Consider the following 23,615-nt stretch of genomic DNA (forward strand, 5'->3'; position numbering starts at 1 on the left):
CTGGATGTGACGCAAAGCAGCGTTTTAAGGGCAGAAATCACATTGAATGCTAAATTGCTGGCCTAACGTGCTTTCAAACATCTTGCATGTGTATACATCAATTAGGGAGTGTAATTAGAGTACTGCTTCACAGTGACACACCAAACTCACTGTGTAACGCACCGCAAACAGCTGTTTGTGTAGTGACGGCCATGCTGGACTACTGCGCAACATGGCGAGATTGCTCTTCCTCACTCAGTGATGTCAGGTAATGTGTGACTTCCTTCTCAACTTTCCATGGCATTGTTAAAAAGCTTACATTTTGTTTTTAAATTATATTTTCTACTTGCTGTGTACTTGTTCAGTACCGCTACAATGAGAATCCTGTGGAGGCGGGCAAGTCTGCCATTGTGACCCCGGGTAATGGCCGGGGAATGAGGGGTTTGAATCCGGTGTGGAGCTTGAGCAACGACTACCACTACACATCCAAGGAGAACAGCGGGCAGGCATGCAAGCCCGCCCGCCCCGAGGTAGTGACCAAAAATAACAATACAGGAGGAGGACTTTCGAGGCCCTGCTGTGTATTTGAAATGAATGTACTTTAAATCCTTTAACGAGAACCAGTTATGGCGGGCAAAGATGACACCACATTCCTTTCACGAGAATCATATGGAGGCGGGCAAGTCTGCCATTTGTGACCCCGGGTAATGGCCGGGGAATGAGGGATGGAATCCGGTGTGGAGCCTGAGAAACGGCTACCACTACACATCCAAGGAGGGCAGCAGGCAGGCATGCACGCCCGCCCCGAGGTAGTGACCAAAAATAACAATACAGGAGGCGGACTTTCGAGGCCCTGCTGTGTATTTGAAATGAATTAACTTTAAATCCTTTAACGGGAATCTGTTATGGAGGGCAAGTCTGCCATTGTCACCGCGGGTAATGAAGGTTGGATTCCGGCCCGAAGTGGGAGCCTGCTGAGACCCATGCTGTAGCTGCCCTGACCGTGCTTTGCAGACCAGGCATCAGTGGTCAGATGGACCCTTGAGCCAGCGGAAGACATACCAAGTCGAAAGCATTTGCCAAGAATGTTGTACGGAGGGCAAGTTTTTTTGCCCTTTTTTTTTAAATTTTTTGAAAATGATAGATGTTTGTATTTTTAAATTGTTTGAAAGTTTAGATGGTTGTATTTTTAAATTGTTTGAAAGTTTAGATGGTTGTATTTTTAAATTGTTTAAAAGTGTATCCATTCTTCCTCCCCCCAGCCACGAACAATACCATGGGAACGTGGAGCAGCAGAAGCCCCCTGTGACGGCTGCCGCGGTTGTTCTCCGCGGCTTGTCTTTTGAGGGGTGCTGCTTTTCCTCTGGTGTTCTTGCCATAGCTGTTTGTGCCTTCTCTCCAGGTGCCTTCGTAAGGCACTTGTCCCTACGTGAGAGTTGGCCTTTCCACGGCTCAATTTTTGCTGGCAGAGACAACAGATGGCTTTGCTCCGATCTGAGACACACACGTGAAAACATTTCCAAACCGCTGAACCCCCCTGGGGTGATGGCGCTAGGGTGGCATCAGCAGCTGACGTTGAAGGGCATGTTGGCTGGCTGGCCATAGCTGGTGATACATGGCGCCGGACACTGCCCCCAGCTGTTTCTGAGGACGAGCTCCCTCTGCTTCTATCATGGAGTCGTCTCCTCCTACTCCTCTCTGACTCCTCCTCTGAACTATCCCCCTGGTCATCTCCTCTACCGGGAACATATGTGGTATCCGTATAATCATCATCATAATCCTCCTGGCCAGCTGCGCTTTCCTCAGACACCTCCTCAAGTGCACCAACTTCAGGTGGTCCACCATCATCCCCATCCACACACGTTACGTCCATACTATCGCCACCTAACTCAGACGTATGAGGTGGTGTACCTACGCCTTCTTGTTGTTGTTGCAGTAGTGGCTGGGAATCAGTGATTTCAACACCACCACCAAATAACTCCTGCGAAGTGTCAAATGCAGCGGATGTGGTGCTTGTTGTAGCGCTGGTGGCTGCGGGAGATGAGGTGTTCTGTGTTAAATACTCAATCACCTCCTCACGATTTTGGGAAGTGATGGCACGTGCCTTCTTCTGAGCACTGTATTTTGGGGCAGGTCCGCACAAAATCACAGCAACACCACCTCGCACAGCCACAGACCTGCCGGTGCCTGGTGGCCTTCCTCTGGGTCTGCCTCTACCTCTTCCTCTACCTGGTTTGTCCATTTTGTCCATCTCGGGGGTACGCTAGCTATATGCAGTGAGGTGGGTTCTCACTCAACACAACAGGTAGTTAGATGCAGTGAGCTGGGTTCACTGAACAGTAAAGGTACTTAAGATGCAGTGAGGTGGGTTCTCACTGACACAACAGGTAGTTAGATGCAGTGAGGTAGCCAGGTGGGTTCACACTCAACACAACAGGTAGTTAGATGCAGTGAGCTGGGTTCACTCAACACAACGCTAGGTATATGCAGTGATGAGGTGGGTTAAGTAAACACAACAGGTACTGGGTAGTTAGATGCAGTGAGCTGGGTTCACTGAACAGTAAAGGTACTTAAGATGCAGTGAGGTGGGTTCTCACTCAACACAACAGGTAGTTAGATGCAGTGAGGTGGCCAGGTGGGTTCTCACTCAACACAACAGGTAGTTAGATGCAGTGAGCTGGGTTCACTCAACACAACGCTAGGTATATGCAGTGATGAGGTGGGTTAAGTCAACACAACAGGTACTGGGTAGTTAGATGCAGTGAGCTGGGTTCACTGAACAGTAAAGGTACTTAAGATGCAGTGAGGTGAGTTCTCACTCAACACAACAGGTAGTTAGATGCAGTGAGCTGGGTTCACTCAACACAACGCTAGGTATATGCAGTGATGAGGTGGGTTAAGTAAACACAACAGGTACTGGGTAGTTAGATGCAGTGAGCTGGGTTCACTCAACACAAAGCTAGGTATATGCAGTGATGAGGTGGGTTAAGTCAACACAACAGGTACTGGGTAGTTAGATGCAGTGAGCTGGGTTCACTGAACAGTAAAGGTACTTAAGATGCAGTGAGGTGGGTTCTCACTCAACACAACAGGTAATTAGATGCAGTGAGCTGGGTTCACTCAACACAACGCTAGGTATATGCAGTGATGAGGTGGGTTAAGTAAACACAACAACAGGTACTGGGGTATATGCAGTACTGGGTAGTACAATGTGCAGCTCCCTGTCACACACACAGGTAGTCACTGAATGTGCTGGGCTGCTGGCAGTGGCACACACAATATCAATAAGCAAGGCTGTGCATGCAACAAAAGTGTCAGTTTGACACACAGAAAAAAAATGTACAGATTGAGCTCTGAAAAGAGCTGTTGCTGGGTGCTTTAAAAGCAATAATAATCAGTCAGGAGCAAGCAAAGCAGCCTAGAACCTAACTAATCTGTCCCTAGGAGAAAAAGTCTGCAGCATCTGTCCCTTTCCTCTCTCTAGCAGGCACACGAGTGAGGCTAATGGCCGCCGGACCCTGCCTTATATAAGGGGGGGTGGGGCTCCAGGGCTTAGTGTAGCCTGAATGGCTACAATGTGTCTGCTGACTGTGATGCAGAGGGTCAAAGTTGACCCTCATAGTGCATTATGGGGCGAATCGAACTTCCGCAAAAGTTCGCCTGGCGCAGGCGAACGCGAACCCCCTAAGTTCGCCTGGAACCGTTCGCCGGCGAACCGTTCGCTACATCTCTAGCCTGCAGTAATTAGAGAAGGGAGAGCTGCTGCAGAGAAAGATATAGGGAAAGCTTAGTTAGGCTCTTGTTGGCTTGTTAGTTTGCTCCTTGCTGATTCGTATTGCTAAAAAAGCACCCCTCAACAGCTCTTTTGAGAGCTAATTTTGTTCTTGTGATCTATTTTTTTTTTTGTGTGACCCACCTGCATTATATACAGCCCTGTTAGTCAGTCGCAGCTGGCCTTTGGCACCTTGGTGGTAATTACTACTGTGCCAGGTGCAGATTTGTAATAAGAGGTAGAAAATTTTGCCATGTGGCTGCAACACATATGCTCAGAAAACTCAGTATAATTGTTATGAACCCAACTGGTGATTTTGTGTAGCCAGTATGATTACATAATAACGTTTTTTTGCACAAATGTGGCCATAGACACCTAATACCTCTCAGTTGGAAAGTGATTCTTTATTGAACATACAAAGCCGCTGATAGACACCTTCCACGACCAAAAACACAGACAGAGATAAAACCTATTTCTGCGCAGATCTAACACATAAAACCAAGGAGCCAACCCACACTTCCCCTAGTACCATACTCTAGGCTTCTGTGTATGGAGTCCGTCATAAACTCTCTGCTCCATGCACACAAGCCCAGCCCACCCACAACTCTCACTCCACCTAGCACCAAGCATACAGCAGCTGCCTCCCCCTAATGGGGATAAGTCCTTAGATGTTAGGCAGTAACATCTAAGGACTTATCCCCATTAGGGGGAGGCAGCTGCTGTATGCTTGGTGCTAGGTGGAGTGAGAGTTGTGGGTGGGCTGGGCTTGTGTGCATGGAGCAGAGAGTTTATGACGGACTCCATGCACAGAAGCCTAGAGTATGGTACTAGGGGAAGTGTGGGTTGGCTCCTTGGTTTTATGTGTTATTTCTGCGCAGAAATAGGTTTTATCTCTGTCTGTGTTTATGGTCGTGGAAGGTGTCTATCAGCGGCTTTGTATGTTTAATAAAGAATCACTTTCCAACTGAGAGGTATTAGGTGTCTATGGCCACATTTGTGCAAAAAAACTTTATTATGCAGATTTGTAATACCCATCACTGCATATACCTACCTGTTGTTCCCTTCAGTGCACCCACCTACCTACGTGAGTGCACGCAGTGTCACCGTGCCTGTCCGATACCTGTCTGTGTGTGACAGGTGCACATTGTAATACCCATCACTGCATATACCTACCTGTTGCTCCCTTCAGTGCACCCACCTACCTACGTGAGCGCACGCAGTGTCACTGTGCCTGTCCGGTACCTGTTTTTGTGTGACAGGTGCACATTGTAATACCCATCACCCATCAGTGCACCTACCTACCTACGTGAGCGCACGCAGTGTCATTGTGCCTGTCTGGTACCTGTCTGTGTGTGACAGGTGCACATTGTAATACCCATCACTGCATATACCTACCTGTTGTTCATTTCAGTGCACCCACCTACCTACGTGAGTGCATGCAGTGTCACTGTGCCTGTCCAGTACCTGTCTGTGTGTGACAGGTGCACATTGTAATACCCATCACTGCATATACCTACCTGTTGTGCAGTGCACCCACCTACCTACGTGAGCGCTCGCAGTGTCACTGTGCCTGTCCGGTACCTGTGTGTGTGACAGGTGCACATTTGTAATACCAGTCATTGCATAATTGTTCACAGTACCTGTGTGACCGCACGCTGTGTAATATACCACTCCGAGCATACCTGTTAACTGCACCTGTGTGACAGCTGCACATTGTATTGCAATACTAGTCATTGTATACCTTTTACTGCACCTGTGTAACTGCACATTGTAGTAGTCAAGTCGGTGCATACCTTTCACTTCATCCCCCCCCCCCCCCGATATGAACAAAACAGGTAGAGGTAGAGGTAGGGGCAGACCCAGAGGCAGGCCACCTGGCAGGTCTGTTCTAGGGCGTGCTGACGTGATTTCATGTGGCCCTGGCCCAAAGTACAGTGCTCAGAAGAAGGCACGTCCCATCAACTCCCAAGATTGTCAGGACGTGGTTGACTATTTAACACAGAACACCTCATCTTCTGCAGCCTCCAGCGCTACTACTAGCACCACATCCGCTGCATTTGACACTTCGCAGGAGTTATTTGGTGGGGAAATCCCTGATGCACAGCCATTCTTGTTACAACAAGATGAAGGCGCTAAGCAAGTTACACCACCTCATATGTCTGAGTTAGGCGACACTATGGACGTAACGTGTGAGGAGGAGGATGATGAAGTACCTGCTGTTGGTGCAGTTTATGAGGTGTCTGAGGCAAGCAAAGCTGGGGAGGATGATTATGATGATATGGATGCCACGTGGGTTCCCAATAGAGGAGATGAACAGGGGGACAGTTCAGAGGGGGAGTCAGAGAGGAGTAAGAGGAGATGAGTTGCTGAAAGAAGCAGGGGGAGCTCGTCGTCAGAAAGACAGAAACAGCTGGTGGCAGTTTCCGGCGCCATGTATTGCCACCTATGGACAGCCAGCCAATATGCCCTTCAACGTCAGCTGCTAAGGCCACCATAGTGCCCACACCCCAGGGGGGCTTAGCGGTTTGGAAAATTTTTAGTGTGTCCACTGTAGATCAGAGCAATGCCATCGGTTCTCTCTGCCTCCAAAAATTGAGCTGTGGAAAGGCCAACACCCATGTAGGGACAAGTGCCTTATGAGGGCACATGCTGAAAAGAAACAAACTGCAATGGGAAGACCATCTGAGGAAAAGCAGCCCACAAAAGAAAAGCCACACTCCTTCTCCTCTTCCTCCTTTAGGTGCATCATCTTCAGCCCCTTTCTCCCTTGCACCTTCACAATCACAGCCACCCTCCTCCACTCCGCCTTTCACCTTGAGCGGTTCCTGCTCCTCTGCCCACAGCAGCAGCCAGGTGTCCATGAGAGAAATCTTTGAGCGGAAGAAGCCAATGTCTGCCAGTCACCACCTCCCCGGCGTTTGACAGCTGGCTTGGCGGAACTGTTAGCTCGCTAGCTGTTACCATACCAGCTGGTGGACTCTGAGGCCTTCCGAAAATTTGTGGCCATTGGGACAGTGCAGTGGAAGATACCAGGCCGCAATTATTTCTCAAAAAAGGCAATACCCAAACTGCACCATGAAGTTGAGAGGCAAGTGGTGTCATCTCTGGCACACAGCGTTGGGTCAAGGGTCCATCTGACCATGGATGCCTGGTCTGCCAAGCACGGTCAGGGCAGGTATATTACTTACACAGCCCATTGGGTCAACCTGGTGACCGCTGGCAAGCAGGGAGTACGTGGCTGTGCAGCGGAACTTGTGACAGCTCCACGGCTTGCAGGCAGGCCTGCTGCCACCTCCTCTCCTCCTGCTACATCCTCTTCGCTGTTGTCCTCTTCCTCCTCCTTGGCTGAGTGGCAATTCAACTCTACTGGTGGTGCAATCTCCTCTCCAGCTACACAGCCCCAGCTCCCCAGGGCCTATACTGCATGCCAGGCACGACAGTGTCACGCCATATTAGACATGTCTTGCCTCAAAGCGGAGAGTCACATTGGAGCAGCTCTCCTGGCTGCTCTTAACAAACAGGTGGATCAGTGGCTCATCCTGCACCAACTGGACATCGGCAACGTGGTGTGTGACAACAGCAGCAATCTAATTTCAGCTTTGAATTTAGGAAAGCTGACACATGTTCACTGCACGGCACATGTGCTGAATCTCATCATTCAGAGATTTGTGTCTAAGTACCCAGGCTTACAGGATGTCCTGAAACAGGCCAGGAAGTTGTGTGGGCATTTCAGGCGGTCTTACATGGCCATAGCATGCTTTGCGGACATTCAGCGGAGAAATAACTTGCCAGTCAGACACTTGATTTGTGATAGCACGACTAACTGGAATTTGACCCTGGTCATGTTTGACCGCCTGCTACAACAGTAGAAAGCCATCAAACAGTGTCTCTACAACTACAGTAGAAGGACACAATCTGGGGAGATGGGGATGTTCTGGCCCAAGAACTGGACTCTCATGCGAAATGCCTGCAGGCTCATGCAGCCATTTGAGGAGGTGACTAACATGGGGAGTCGCAGTGAAGGTGCCATCGGCGACTTGATCCCCTATGCTTTTTTCCTGGAGCGTGCCGTGCGTAGAGTGGTGGATCAAGCTGTGGAGGAACGTGAAGAGGAACAGGAGGAAGAGTTGTGGGATCAATTCTCATCAGAACCAGATGTTTCCTCAACACCTGCGGCAGCACAGAGGGGGGAGAAGGAAGAGTAGTGTGGGTAAGAGGAGTCAGACTCAGATGATGAGGAAGACGTTTTTTTTTTTTTTTTTGGAGGAGGCAGCAGAAGAACAACTGCAGCAGGCGTCGCAGGGGGCTTGTGCTGCTCAACGTTCCCGTAGTATTGTTCATGGCTGGGAGGGGAGGAGGAGAACTTACCTGACGCCACTGAGGAAGAGCAAGAGGAGATGGATAGTACGTCTGGATCCAAATTTGTGCAGATGGCGTTTTTCATGCTGTCCAGCCTGTTGAGGGACCCCGGTATAAAAAAAACTCAAGGGGAATGAGCTGTACTGGGTGGCCACGCTACTAGACCCTCGGTATAGGCACAAAGTGACAGAGATGTTACCAACTCACCTGAAGGCAGAAAGGATGCAGCACATGCAGAACAAGCTGGCAACTATGCTTTACAGTGCATTTAAGGGTGATGTCACAGCACAACGGAATAAATGTACCACTGCCAGTAATACTCCTCCTCCCATGTCCACGCAGGCAAGGACAGGACGCTCCAGCGATCTCATGGTGATGTTGGACATGCGGACATTCTTTAGTCCAAAGCCTCACCTTAGCCCTTCCGGATCCACCCTCCACCAATGCCTGGACCGGCAGGTAGCCGACTTCCTGGCCTTAAGTGTGGATGTAGACACTGTGAGCAGCGATGAACTCGTGGACTACTGGGTGCACAGGCTTGACCTCTGGCCAGAGCTGTCCCAATTTGCCATCCAACTTCTGTCTTGCCCTGCCTCAAGCGTCCTGTCAGAAAGGACCTTCAGTGCAGCTGGAGGCATTGTCACTGAGAAGAGAAGTCGCCTAAGTCACTAAAGTGTTCAGTACCTCACCTTTATCAAAATGAATGAGGCATGGATCCCGGAGGGCTAATGCCCAAGTCAGTCCCCACACACAGCATCTCTGCCTGCATGCCGTGTGACTGCCTGCCCCATGACTAAGTCGCTCCCCACACAGCATCTCTGCCTGCAGGCCACTTGACTGCCTTCTCCACCACCACCAACAGGGTCCAGGACTCCAGGCAAATTCCTGAATTTTGTGGCCGCTATAATAATTTTTCTGGTGCGTGTACATTCCTGCCTAATTTTTCTGGCTGCACTGCAGCTGCAACAACAACACAAAAGGCATGTACATGTGTCAATTCCCCTACGTGATCGTTACCTTTCTGCGGTGAAGGGGCTTGCATATCACAATGAAGCAATGACCACTGGCAATAGGAGTGTCTCGGGGGGGGGGGGGGCACAGCCAAGATAATAAGGTCGTTGCTTCATTGTGGACAGACCAAATTCGATCAGCTGGAAACTCAGTTACTGTTGTTCTGTCATTCATCTACCTCAGCCCGACCATATGGGCTTGAAAACAGCCATCGCCTGCACTCTGGCCATGGTGCGCACCAGTCCAGCACAGCTGTCACAACACAAACAGCTGTTTGCAGTGCGTTACACAGTGAGTTTGGTCTGTCAGTGTGAAGCAGTACTCTAATTACACTCCCTGATTGATGTATACACATGCAAGATGTTTTAAAGCACTTTAGATCTCCAATTTAGCAATAAAATGTGATTTTTACCTTTAAAATGCTGCTTTGCGTCAAATCCAGATTTTTCCCCGGGACTTTTGGCATCTATCCCACTCATCCATGCAAAAACTCAGACCCCTTGAAACATCTTTTCCATCACTTTTGTGAAGTCTATTGCGGTTCGCGAAACTTTGCGCAAACTGAACTTTTGCAGAAGTTCGCGTTTGCGATTCGCGAACCGAAAATCAGAGGTTGGAGCCATCTCTATCAGTGGCCAAGGTGTCCTAAGTGAGAGAGTATGCTTGTCATAAGAGGTGGGTGTTTAGGTTGCGCATACAAAGGGTAAGTGTGGGTGAGTAGCAGATATGTTAAAGGAGGGTGTTCCAGAGGAGGGGAAAGGATCGAGAAAAGTATTGTAAACCAGGATCCATAAGGTTCATAGGGACAGAAAGTGGGGAAAAATCTCCTCAACAGGGCTAAAGACAACTTCAAGCCTCTTTATACTCCATCTGTATCTACAATACATTTTTCTGGAGCTGGAATTTTAAACATCATACTTTTTTAAGCCAATATTATATTTGTATATCATTCAATTGTGAACTGCTGGTCTATAAAAAAAATGTTTTCACTTCGCATTACATTTTAGTCGCATTATTTTTCAGTATGTTTCCATGGCAACAAAAAAGTTTACATTTTAGTACAATAGATCTATTTTTGCTGCACATAAAATGTTACGCTGACCTGCTTCTGTCCCCCAGAATTCAAATTTTAGAATGATCACTACACTTGTAACCAGAGACACATTTTCTTTATAACTGTGATATTCTTTTTAATTAATTAACAGAGTAAGGTCCGTTAAATAAAAGATTAATAACCATGACATACAGATTCTAAGCGTTTGTGGCGCAGGAAAGATTAAACCTGATATGTTATGCCATTAACATGAGTTATTTATTCCAAATGGCTTGCAAGAGCTCTTGGTTAAATCAAAAGTATAATGAAACGTTATTAAGTAGTTGCTCTGCACTGGACTGGCTGTAATGTATGCTGTGCAGTCCTTACACTAATATTGTTCCAGTGACCTCTATTAAAATAATGAATGTAATGAGTTTGCATATTAGGTCGATTCAAAAATACTCTTTAAATAAACAGTCCTTTTAAGATAAACCAGAATGAATAACAATGTTAACAGATAGTATTCATAAATCAATCTTCTTTAAAGGGAACCTAAACTGAGAAGGATATGGATTTTTCCTTTTAAAATAATACCAGTTGCCTGACTATCCTGCTGATCCTGTGTCTCTATTACTTTTAGCCACAGCCCCTGAATAAGCATGCAGATCAGGTGCTCTGACTGAAGTCAGACTGGATTAGCTGCATGCTTGTTTCTGAGACATGTGGATGTCACCTTCCCCTTCATTGTTGAGGTCGATGCATCAGAAATTGGGGTTGGGGCTGTACTGTCTCAGCGTTCCAGCCTGCAAGGCAAACTACACCCATGTGCCTTCTTTTCTCGCAGGTTCTCTCTTGCCGAGAGGAACTATGATATTGGCAATCAAGAGCTTTTGGCCATTAAGTTAACCTTTGAAGAATGGCGCCATTGGCTGGAAGGGGCAGAACATACCATCACAGTTTATACAGATCACAAAAACTTGGAGTACATAGAAGGGGCCAAAAGACTAAGTCCCCGACAGGCCCGCCGGTCCCTATTCTTTTCAAGGTTCAGATTCATCATAACGTATACACCAGGAAGTAAGAACGTCAAAGCAGACGCTCTATCTAGGTGTTTCGAGCCGGAGACAGTTCTGCCTTCAACCCCTGAGACAATCCTACCTCAGAAAGTGGTGCTGGCAGCTACTGAAACCTGGGAGGACTGGACGGCTACTCTGGGGCCTTACCAACAGGACATTCCAGAAGGAAAGCCTGAGGGGGTTATGTTTGTACCACTTCCTTTTCGCCTACAACTCTTACAATTGTTCCATTCCCATAAGAATGCGGGTCATCCTGGGGCTGCCCGAACTCAGGATCTATTGACCAGATGTGTTTGGTGACCTTCGCTGGCACTTGATTGTAAAGCATTTGTGAGAGAGTGCTCAGTTTGCGCTAGGCGTAAGCCCTCTCATCAGGCACCAGTGGGTACATTACAACCCTTACCAGTGCCAAATGAACCCTGGACTCATTTGTCTATGGACTTTGTAGGAGAACTCCCCAGGTCTGAAGGCAAGACAGTCATTTGGGTGGTAGTTGATAGGTTCAGTAAGATGGCTCATTTCGTCCCTCTGAAAGGACTCCCCTCGGCTCAAGAGTTAGCTGCAGTACAGTCTGAATCACCTACTCCTCAGGTGATCATTGACTGCAGTACTGTCTGAATCACCCACTCCTCTGGAGATCTCCTATTACTCATTACTGTTGCACCAAACACTATTCCACATTGGTTGTCCTGTGTCTGGCTATACTAGCATTATTGGTGATTCTGCAGATCACCACATAATCAGGTATAGCATCTGTATTATTGGTGATACTGCAGATCACCAATAATCAGAAAATCTGTTTTGCTGACACCAATCGTTACAGTAATAAATTGAATTTATTTTTAAAAAATGTACTATTTGGCCACAAGATGGCCACAGTCCATTTTTTTTTCAGTCCTTTAAGCGAGCTCTCTCGCTTACAGGAAGAGAAAGGAGGACAGGAAACTTATTTTCTTTAGAAAGAAGCCTATCACAGCCGACCGCTGTGATATACTGACTCTGGGATGGAGGAAGGGGGGGGGGGGGGGGGAACAAAAATAAATGAAAAAAAAAAGTAGGAGACACAAGGAGAAAGACCCTGCATGAAGGCTTACAATCTGGAGGAAGCAGTAGGGACACGAAGGGTAGTGGACCAGAATTCAGCATTCAGCTGCAGGTTTAGAGCACCAGTGGGGGTAGGGGGTAGGGGTAGGCCAGGGTTTAAAGGTGCATTTTGAGGGCCTTCTTAAAGATGTTGAAGGATGGTGCAACCCTAATGGGGGGAGGTAGGGAGTTCCACAGTGTTGAAGCAGCTCTTGGGAAGTCTGGGAGGCAAACATGTGACTGGTTGATATGTGTGTGTGTGTGTGTGTGTGTGTGTGTGTGGGGGGGGGGGGGGGTGCCATGCGTAGTTCTTTGGAGGAATGGCTAGGTGTGTGTTCCTCTGAGTAAGATTAGAAATGTAGGTTGGACAGGTTTTGTGGACAGATTTGTAGGCCAGACACGGTATCTTGAATCTGATTCTGGACTGGATAGGAAGCCAGTGAAAGGATTCACAGAGGGGTGCAAATGGCAACTGTGGTGTAGCAATGGGAGGAGTGGATAATTATGGCTGCCGCATTCATGACGGACTGCAGCAGACAAATTCGGGTCATAGGGAGACAAGACAGAAGAGCATTGCAGTAGTCAAGGCGGGAAATTATGAGAGCATGAATGAGGAATTTGGTGGTGGCAGAGGTCAGGAAAGGGTGGATCTTGCAGATGTTGCAGAGGAGGAGGTTGCAGGACTTCATGTGGTTTTGGATGGAGGGGTGAAGGAGAGTGCAGAGTGCAGGGTGACACCCAGAAAGTGGTCTTAAGAGGCAGGGTGAATGGTAGTGTGGTTAACAGTGATATGCACATCTGGGAGGGTCAACGATGGCCAAGCGGGAAAATAATAAATTCCATTTTGCCCAGGTTTAGTTTCAGGAACCTTGTGGACATCCAGGTGGAGATGGCTGATAGGCAGTAGGAGACCTTGTTTATGGTAGTGGGTGATATGTCAGGGGTGTGGAGGTAGATCTGGGTGTCATCTGCATACAGATGATAGTTAAAACTCCCAGAGGAGATAACCTTGTCAATGGAGGATGTGTATAAGGAGAACAGTAGGGGGCCAAGGACCGTGCCTTAGGGGACTCCCACCGAGAGGTGGTTGGTAGTGATGTAGCAAACGTCAAATTTTTGGTTCACGCACATGAATTTATGCAAATGTTTGCAAACTGGCTGTTTGCAGTGGAATCCATAGACTTATATGGCAGACAAAAGACCGCCGAATTTAGCGCCATACCAAAAAGCACATCGTCTAAATCGAAAGGCCATATGTGCAGTGCCAAAATGTCATGTTCATGATTATAATTTTAAGTATGTATTCAAAAGAGGTTGTTGCAAGATCTCAGCATGCATTATCAGGTTTTTTATGTTACAAAGAAAATAGAACTTTGCCCTAGCAATGTATTGAGCATTTATATATAAAAATGAAATGCTATATAAATTCCATTATTTACCATTCTGAATGTACTATGACCCTAGGAAAACTATCTATTAATCAGTAATGGCAAGAGGCGCCTCATCATTTACATTTGTCCTTGGTTGGTTGACAAGAAACATCAGTATAACGTGGTGATAAATTTTATGTTATATTCTAAGCCCATTATTCAGAACCAAGATCTCAGTTTTAGAAGTACTCTTTGTAATGTTGTCCGGTAGATTATATAAAAGACAAAGAGGAGAAAATGATTGGTGGTATAAAAGTTAACCACTTCACCCCAGACCAGACAAATTTTCACCCCTCAGCGCTGGGGGGGTTGCTCGTTCATGGTAGCGGCGACAGATGACGTTTTAAAATGCCCTGTGGTCCAATAAGAGGGACCAACAGGACATTTTAAAATGATAGGCGGGTGGGTACCAACTAATCATTTAATATTTTTACTTTATTTTTATTTAATCAAACCTGAACTGGAAAAAAGAGACAATTGCATGTGCAGTACTAATGGTAAATACAACTTTCATGGAGTTCTATATCTTTATTTTTAGTTTAAGGGCTGCTTTTGTGCGGATGAATTCTAAACAGCAGTCATTATCATGTGATCTAAAATTTACTTTATTCAGCTACATAACAAAATGGCACCGAAATGAATGGGCGCTATTATTACATAGATGCCAACAACATACACAGCCTTTCTTCCCACATTTGTAACAACATGCAATTTCCTTTAACATTAGTAATTTTTTAATTTACATTAGCCTTTTATTGGGAAATACTAGTTCTAAAGGAACTGTTACCAGATCACTGCAGAGCCTTCAAACAAAGAGGGTGTGCTCACACCATGTGGTCAGAAATTATCAAGTGCCAGCCAGTGGTTAAGGACAATCAAAACGGAGTGACCCATATCACCGCTGCAAATAATACTGGAGGGAACCAGGTGCCAAGTGATTTAGTGACCTAAGAAGAAGTTCAGCCAGGCTGCGTTATGTGGAATATGTTCATTTCTTCATAATAGACCTGCATGATGTTCCGTGACCTTGGAGGAAGTGGAGCAATGCTGCATTGTGTAATATGTCCTATGACTGCATTAATATTACACTTACATAGTGTGAATTTGTTTTTAAAGAGAACCTGAAGTGAAAGGGATATGGAGGATGACATATTTATATAATTTAAACAATACCAGTTGCCTGGCAGTCCTGCTGATTCTCTGCTTCTAATACCTTGAGCCATAGAACCCGAACAAACATATAGATCAGATGTTTCTGACAAAAATCTGAGAGGATTATCTGCATGCTTGTTTCAGGTATGTGATTCAGACTTTAAGGAAGCTAGAATGATCAGGAGGACTGCCAGGCAACTGGTATTGTTACAAAATAAATACATATGGCAGCCATCCATATTCCACAGCAGGAAGTTTTTCAGGAGGCTTTGGGATTAGTTATGGGTTAACTTGTAGATCTTCACAGAAGTCTTAAAGACCACTGTAGACTTCCTTGAAGTGATTTTAATGAAAGAGTGAATTTTAATGAATATCACTTACTGAAATGTCGTTATTTTCAAGAACAGATGACATTTTTTTCCTGTCAGTAAATTGTGAATGCCTGTGATAGAGGTGGCAGAAGAGGAAAGAGCCTCAGGTTTCCTGAGACGCATTCCTCTTTTGCAACCTCTATCGCAGGCATCAATACAGATTTACCAAACACACAATTGGAGAAACTCACTCCCAAACAGTTCTCTGCTGCTTTATAAAGCCTGCAGGCTGCTTATAAGCCATTGAGAAATGCACACATATAATACACCTAGCTTGCAGTGATTAATCAAGCAGAAGCTGAGCAAGTCAGCCAGTCAGTTGGAGAGGGCTTCAGTTGCATATAGACAATGGCTATATGACCAGCAGGGGGCACCAGCGTGCAGGATATTCCCTCTCATCTGCCCCCCTCCTAACTAAACTGCATGGGATACTACAATAAAATTAAAAACAATGGTGCATGAGCCAGCCTGGGGCCCCTGAACTCTCACTGCCCGGGGCCCCAGAACCAGCATCTAACACCATATGTGAGCGCAGCCAAACCCCTGGAGCTGCCACCTCCAAGGCCTGTCTCCTACTGCTCTAAAACTTACCAAACACACAATTGGAGAAACTCACTCCCAAACAGTTCTCTGCTGCTTTATAAAGCCTGCAGGCTGCTTATAAGCCAATGAGAAATGCACACATATAATACACCTAGCTTGCAGTGATTAATCAAGCAGAAGCTGAGCAAGTCAGCCAGTCAGTTGGAGAGGGCTTCAGTTGCATATAGACAATGGCTATATGACCAGCAGGGGGCACCAGCGTGCAGGATATTCCCTCTCATCTGCCCCCCTCCTAACTAAACTGCATGGGATACTACAATAAAATTAAAAACAATGGTGCATGAGCCAGCCTGGGGCCCCAATACAGATTTACACTATAATATATACTTACCCGCAGCTTCCTTCAGCAGCATAAGCCATCTGAGTCCCATGCCGTCCTCCCGCAGTCTCCTGTTCAGCCACGATCAGCCCTAGTAATAGACTCAGTTGCATCCAGTCTGTGTCTACTGCACATGCGCAGAAATTCCACGCATGCGCAGTAGACCCGGACTGATGCGACTGAGCCTATTACCGGGTCTAATCGTGGTTGAACAGGACACCGCGGGAGGACGACATGGGACACAGACTGGCTTATGCTGCCGGAGGACGCTGCGGGTGAGTATCAATTTTTATCAATTTTGTTCAGCTCTGGTTTACCGTACTTTAAGATCATAATTATATGTATTCGCTAGCAGCCCAGTAGCCAGTGTGACATTTTTTCTTCTTTCTCATAATCTGCCTAGAAATCCTGGATAATAAATGCATAAAATTAAATGTTATTGTCCCTTGCTAACTGCGTGCTGTCTGTGTTGTTTACCATAAAAAAAAGATGAATACAGATGAAATGATGTCTCCCACTTCTACTGGTGATTAGAGATTCCATCAAGCAGAGATCATAGTGGACCAACCTTAACCAACATAATTCATATAGCATTTAATCTCCATATAATAAAACCTGTAACATTCACCAAGATCGTGTGTGATTTTTTCTTTAACAGAGGCTTACCTTGTTAGTCACATTTAATGCTTAAATTCAATTACTTGGAATAAATAAAATTCACTCTCTCCTATCCTATCATGCCATCTCAGTTTACTACCAGCAATTTTTTTTTTTTTTAATGTTCTGATTTTACTACACTTACTAATTATAATGTGAGCATTAAACATTCTTGGTTCATCTCCAAGAAATGTTTAGTATCAATGTACAGATCTTTGTTTCTGATCTACAATGGACATAAAAATGTATTTAACCCCCCCCCCCCCCCCCCCCCCAGGACCGCCTCACGTCGATTGGAGTGGCTGCGGTGTTACAAAATAAATACATATGGCAGCCATCCATATTCCACAGCAGGAAGTTTTTCAGGAGGCTTTGGGATTAGTTATGGGTTAACTTGTAGATCTTCACAGAAGTCTTAAAGACCACTGTAGACTTCCTTGAAGTGATTTTAATGAAAGAGTGAATTTTAATGAATATCACTTACTGAAATGTCGTTATTTTCAAGAACAGATGACATTTTTTTCCTGTCAGTAAATTGTGAATGCCTGTGATAGAGGTGGCAGAAGAGGAAAGAGCCTCAGGTTTCCTGAGACGCATTCCTCTTTTGCAACCTCTATCGCAGGCATCAATACAGATTTACCAAACACACAATTGGAGAAACTCACTCCCAAACAGTTCTCTGCTGCTTTATAAAGCCTGCAGGCTGCTTATAAGCCATTGAGAAATGCACACATATAATACACCTAGCTTGCAGTGATTAATCAAGCAGAAGCTGAGCAAGTCAGCCAGTCAGTTGGAGAGGGCTTCAGTTGCATATAGACAATGGCTATATGACCAGCAGGGGGCACCAGCGTGCAGGATATTCCCTCTCATCTGCCCCCCTCCTAACTAAACTGCATGGGATACTACAATAAAATTAAAAACAATGGTGCATGAGCCAGCCTGGGGCCCCAATACAGATTTACACTATAATATATACTTACCCGCAGCTTCCTTCAGCAGCATAAGCCATCTGAGTCCCATGCCGTCCTCCCGCAGTCTCCTGTTCAGCCACGATCAGCCCTAGTAATAGACTCAGTTGCATCCAGTCTGTGTCTACTGCACATGCGCAGAAATTCCACCCATGCGCAGTAGACCCAGACTGATGCGACTGAGCCTATTACCGGGTCTAATCGTGGTTGAACAGGACACCGCGGGAGGACGACATGGGACACAGACTGGCTTATGCTGCCGGAGGACGCTGCGGGTGAGTATCAATTTTTATCAATTTTGTTCAGCTCTGGTTTACCGTACTTTAAGATCATAATTATATGTATTCGCTAGCAGCCCAGTAGCCGGTGTGACATTTTTTCTTCTTTCTCATAATCTGCCTAGAAATCCTGGATAATAAATGCATAAAATTAAATGTTATTGTCCCTTGCTAACTGCGTGCTGTCTGTGTTGTTTACCATAAAAAAAAGATGAATACAGATGAAATGATGTCTCCCACTTCTACTGGTGATTAGAGATTCCATCAAGCGGAGATCATAGTGGACCAACCTTAACCAACATAATTCATATAGCATTTAATCTCCATATAATAAAACCTGTAACATTCACCAAGATCGTGTGTGATTTTTTCTTTAACAGAGGCTTACCTTGTTAGTCACATTTAATGCTTAAATTCAATTACTTGGAATAAATAAAATTCACTCTCTCCTATCCTATCATGCCATCTCAGTTTACTACCAGCAATTTTTTTTTTTTTTAATGTTCTGATTTTACTACACTTACTAATTATAATGTGAGCATTAAACATTCTTGGTTCATCTCCAAGAAATGTTTAGTATCAATGTACAGATCTTTGTTTCTGATCTACAATGGACAAAAAAATGTATTTAACCCCCCCCCCCCCCCCAGGACCGCCTCACGTCGATTGGAGTGGCTGCGGTGTTACAAAATAAATACATATGGCAGCCATCCATATTCCACAGCAGGAAGTTTTTCAGGAGGCTTTGGGATTAGTTATGGGTTAACTTGTAGATCTTCACAGAAGTCTTAAAGACCACTGTAGACTTCCTTGAAGTGATTTTAATGAAAGAGTGAATTTTAATGAATATCACTTACTGAAATGTCGTTATTTTCAAGAACAGATGACATTTTTTTCCTGTCAGTAAATTGTGAATGCCTGTGATAGAGGTGGCAGAAGAGGAAAGAGCCTCAGGTTTCCTGAGACGCATTCCTCTTTTGCAACCTCTATCGCAGGCATCAATACAGATTTACCAAACACACAATTGGAGAAACTCACTCCCAAACAGTTCTCTGCTGCTTTATAAAGCCTGCAGGCTGCTTATAAGCCATTGAGAAATGCACACATATAATACACCTAGCTTGCAGTGATTAATCAAGCAGAAGCTGAGCAAGTCAGCCAGTCAGTTGGAGAGGGCTTCAGTTGCATATAGACAATGGCTATATGACCAGCAGGGGGCACCAGCGTGCAGGATATTCCCTCTCATCTGCCCCCCTCCTAACTAAACTGCATGGGATACTACAATAAAATTAAAAACAATGGTGCATGAGCCAGCCTGGGGCCCCAATACAGATTTACACTATAATATATACTTACCCGCAGCTTCCTTCAGCAGCATAAGCCATCTGAGTCCCATGCCGTCCTCCCGCAGTCTCCTGTTCAGCCACGATCAGCCCTAGTAATAGACTCAGTTGCATCCAGTCTGTGTCTACTGCACATGCGCAGAAATTCCACGCATGCGCAGTAGACCCAGACTGATGCGACTGAGCCTATTACCGGGTCTAATCGTGGTTGAACAGGACACCGCGGGAGGACGACATGGGACACAGACTGGCTTATGCTGCCGGAGGACGCTGCGGGTGAGTATCAATTTTTATCAATTTTGTTCAGCTCTGGTTTACCGTACTTTAAGATCATAATTATATGTATTCGCTAGCAGCCCAGTAGCCGGTGTGACATTTTTTCTTCTTTCTCATAATCTGCCTAGAAATCCTGGATAATAAATGCATAAAATTAACCACTTGCCGACCGCACACTCATAACGTGCGTCGGCAAAGTGGCAGCTGCAGGACCAGCGACGCAGTACTGCGTCGCCAGCTGCAGCCTAATTAATCAGGAAGCAGCCGCTCGTACGAGCGGCTGCTTCCTGTCAAATCACGGCGGGGGGCTCCGTGAATAGCCTGCGGGCCGCCGATGGCGGCTCGCAGGCTAGATGTAAACACAAGCGGAAATAATCCGCTTTGTTTACATTTGTACGGCGCTGCTGCGCAGCAGCGCCGTAAGGCAGATCGGCGATCCCCGGCCAATCAGCGGCCGGGGATCGCCGCCATGTGACAGGAGACAGCCTGTCAGTGGCTGCACAGGACGGATAGCGTCCTGTGCAGCAGGATCTCCAGGAGGGGGCCAGGTAGGAGAGGGAGGGGGAGGATTTCGCCGCGGAGGGGGGCTTTGAGGTGCCCCCCCCGCCACCCACAGCAGGCAGGAGAGATCAGACCCCCCCAGCACATCATCCCCATAGGGGGGAAAAAAGGGGGGCAATCTGATCTCCCTGCCTGCACCCTGATCTGTGCTGGGGGCTGCAGAGCCCACCCAGCACAGATCACTCAAACCAGCGCTGGTCCTTAAGGGGGGGTAAAGGGTGGGTCCTCAAGTGGTTAAATGTTATTGTCCCTTGCTAACTGCGTGCTGTCTGTGTTGTTTACCATAAAAAAAAGATGAATACAGATGAAATGATGTCTCCCACTTCTACTGGTGATTAGAGATTCCATCAAGCAGAGATCATAGTGGACCAACCTTAACCAACATAATTCATATAGCATTTAATCTCCATATAATAAAACCTGTAACATTCACCAAGATCGTGTGTGATTTTTTCTTTAACAGAGGCTTACCTTGTTAGTCACATTTAATGCTTAAATTCAATTACTTGGAATAAATAAAATTCACTCTCTCCTATCCTATCATGCCATCTCAGTTTACTACCAGCAATTTTTTTTTTTTTAATGTTCTGATTTTACTACACTTACTAATTATAATGTGAGCATTAAACATTCTTAGTTCATCTCCAAGAAATGTTTAGTATCAATGTACAGATCTTTGTTTCTGATCTACAATGGACATAAAAATGTATTTAACCCCCCCCCCCCCCCAGGACCGCCTCACGTCGATTGGAGTGGCTGCGGTGGCAGACCGTGGACTGCCTAATGCCAATTGGCATCAAGTCCTGGGGCTGCAGTTTGCAGAAAATTGCGTGCAGGCTGTGCGCGCATCTCCTGCTCAGGGGGCAGAGCTCCACCCTGCCTTCAGTCACCGAGCGGCAATCGCCGGTCAGGAGACAGTTAGACGGGTGAAACCGCTGTCTAATTAACATGTACAGAGCTGCGATCAGCAGCAGCGGTTTACTGGGGACAGCCGTGTGACATGGCTGTCCCCTCCTGAGGCTGATGAGTGATCGGCTGTCATAGGCTGAAGCCTATGACAGCTGATCACGCTGATTGGCTGGCGGGGGGAAGGAGGGAGAGAGCAGGGAAGAGGATATAAAAAATAGGCATTTTTATTAAAAAACAAGTTGTATAAATGTTGATAAAAAAAACATGGGAGGGGGGGGGGGGGGGCGATCAGATCCCACCAACAGATAGCTCTTTTGGTGGGGAGAAAAGGGGGGGGGGAATCACTAGTGTACTATGTTGTGCGGCCCTGCAGCTTGGCCTTAAAGCTGCAGTGGCCAATTTAACTAAAAATAGCCTGGTCTTTAGGGGGGTTTAGCACTGTGGTCCTGAAGTGGTTAATGTTTATTATATTTGTAAGTTATGCTTTACTTTTTTATCACTACTTCTGTTGCTTTCCATAATGATTATAATACAGCATCCCGTTCCTGGCAGCCTAGACAACACGGTGTATGTGAGCACTAGTTATGATGATCACTATTGACAGTTTCACTGTCAATTTGCAAAATTCATATTATTTTAAGTGTTATTAGAAGGGGAAACTGAGGAATTTCTATCCAACTGTGCTGGACCTATTCTTGATCCAAAAAGGCACTCGAGCACATCACAGGAGAATGGGGTGGTGGTGGTGGTGGTGGGGGTGTTAGTGGAGTAACCCTGTGCAATTTATTTAATTTTGTGGATGCTTAGTGTAAACATAAAAAACATTAAAAAATAAAGGCATAGAAGAAAGACAATTTAAAGAGTTACTGTAAACGCAATTATGAAAATAAGGATCAAGTAAAATCAGAAAAGAACAAAGAAGCAACACCAACATCATAGCAATCAAAACATTTCCTCAAAGACAAAAAAAACAACAACAAAATGAGCCACAGATATAAGAAACTAAAAGAAACTGACTTCAAATAAGTGAGATGTAAAAGATGCAAACACACAATATCAAAGTGCAACAAAACTGTAACTCAGACCTGTTTTCCTGTCTGCCTCGCTTTTTTTTCTATTAAAACAAAACTATCGCTGCTTCTGCTTATATGGGAATCAAAATTGCTATTGGTCACTCTGACAGACTATTGATGATCTTAGTTCTGAAAGTACTAAACCAGTCATGAGAAATAATTACCTTACACTGCCGTAATATGCCCACTTATGATACAATTTTGACTGTACAATCTTACACTTCAATGTAATATGAGAGGCCACCTAAAATATCCATTCAGGCTTTGTTCACATCTAAAATCGAAATTGCTGACGGCAGCTATTTTCGATTTTGTAGGCAATTTTTTCCCCCTCCTTTTTTACCCCGCTACTGTGCGTGGATCGGGGGGGGGCCCTAGAGCTGCGCAGCCGCACTAACGTGTATGCGGACTGCGCAGCCGCAGCCAGCTCCGGCGGACATCTTAGGAGAGGAAGGGGAGCCCGACCCCGTCCGGGGGGTTGGGAGCGGCATGGGGGGCTATCTCACTGTGGGACCCGGCGGAACTGCACGGAGGGCGCGAATGGCGTCCTCCATGCATTTAAAAGTGATTAAGGTACTTCTCTTTTTTTACCTATTTGGGCTCGTAAATCCTTTAAAAGCCTATTGTGCTGTGCCCAGGAGGGAATTCAATGGGAGTTCCTGCTGTGTGCATCTTCCCCTTTCCTCTCCAAAGAGTAGAACCCGCTGTCCAGCCAGGAGCCATAAAGCATGTCTCTACAATTCTCATTCAGAAATTATCTCTAACAAATGACAGATCATTAAAGTGTGTATGTGTCTTAATGCTTACAAAATAAAATACAACACTGAAAGGTACTTAAATAGTAACCTGCTTTAAAGAATTTGCCTATATAATATTTTGGACAATATTTATACCTCTTGCTGATTGGGACTTTCTCCCACAGGCTGTCTGCGATGCTCCGAGCCTGACAACCTTTAAATGTATAATTAAACTGAATGTCTTCAGACAAGCTTATAATTTAACAGGGCCAAATTTTGAGGGGTGCCTCCTCCCACCCTACATAGTTTAATTCCTCTGCAGCCAATACCAAGTGGTTACAGTGGACCCTTTCTATTCTAGTTCCTAGTTTCATCCTGGATTGTGACCCAAGTCCAGAAGAGGACTTTCTATCCTAGTTTTGGCAACCACATCCTCAAAACAGTGGTTGCCAAAAAGCAAGCCATGTTTGTAAGTAATCTTTCTTGTTGGATCGATCTCCTCTTAATCGAAAATATTACACTCTATTGGCTCTCCTGGTTTTTCTTTGTCTTTTTTCCTTCCAGACACTGGAGTTCCCCATTGATCTTGCCATACAGGACAGCCCATACTAGATTTTGA

At 45.8% G+C, this 23,615-nt stretch overlaps 1 long non-coding RNA gene across 1 annotated transcript in view; it reads left to right on the forward strand.

Annotated features, from left to right (window-relative positions):
- LOC137561270 (uncharacterized) overlaps positions 1-16,766 on the forward strand; it is a 41,051-nt gene extending 24,285 nt beyond the window's left edge. The window contains exon 3 of the long non-coding RNA XR_011029959.1: positions 16,681-16,766. This is a non-coding gene — a long non-coding RNA (uncharacterized lncRNA). The remainder of the gene's footprint in view (positions 1-16,680) is intronic.
- The last annotated feature ends 6,849 nt before the right edge of the window (positions 16,767-23,615 follow it).

The sequence above is a fragment of the Hyperolius riggenbachi genome, chromosome 3 (genome assembly GCF_040937935.1).
Source record: "Hyperolius riggenbachi isolate aHypRig1 chromosome 3, aHypRig1.pri, whole genome shotgun sequence".
Taxonomy (NCBI): Eukaryota; Metazoa; Chordata; class Amphibia; order Anura; family Hyperoliidae; genus Hyperolius; species Hyperolius riggenbachi.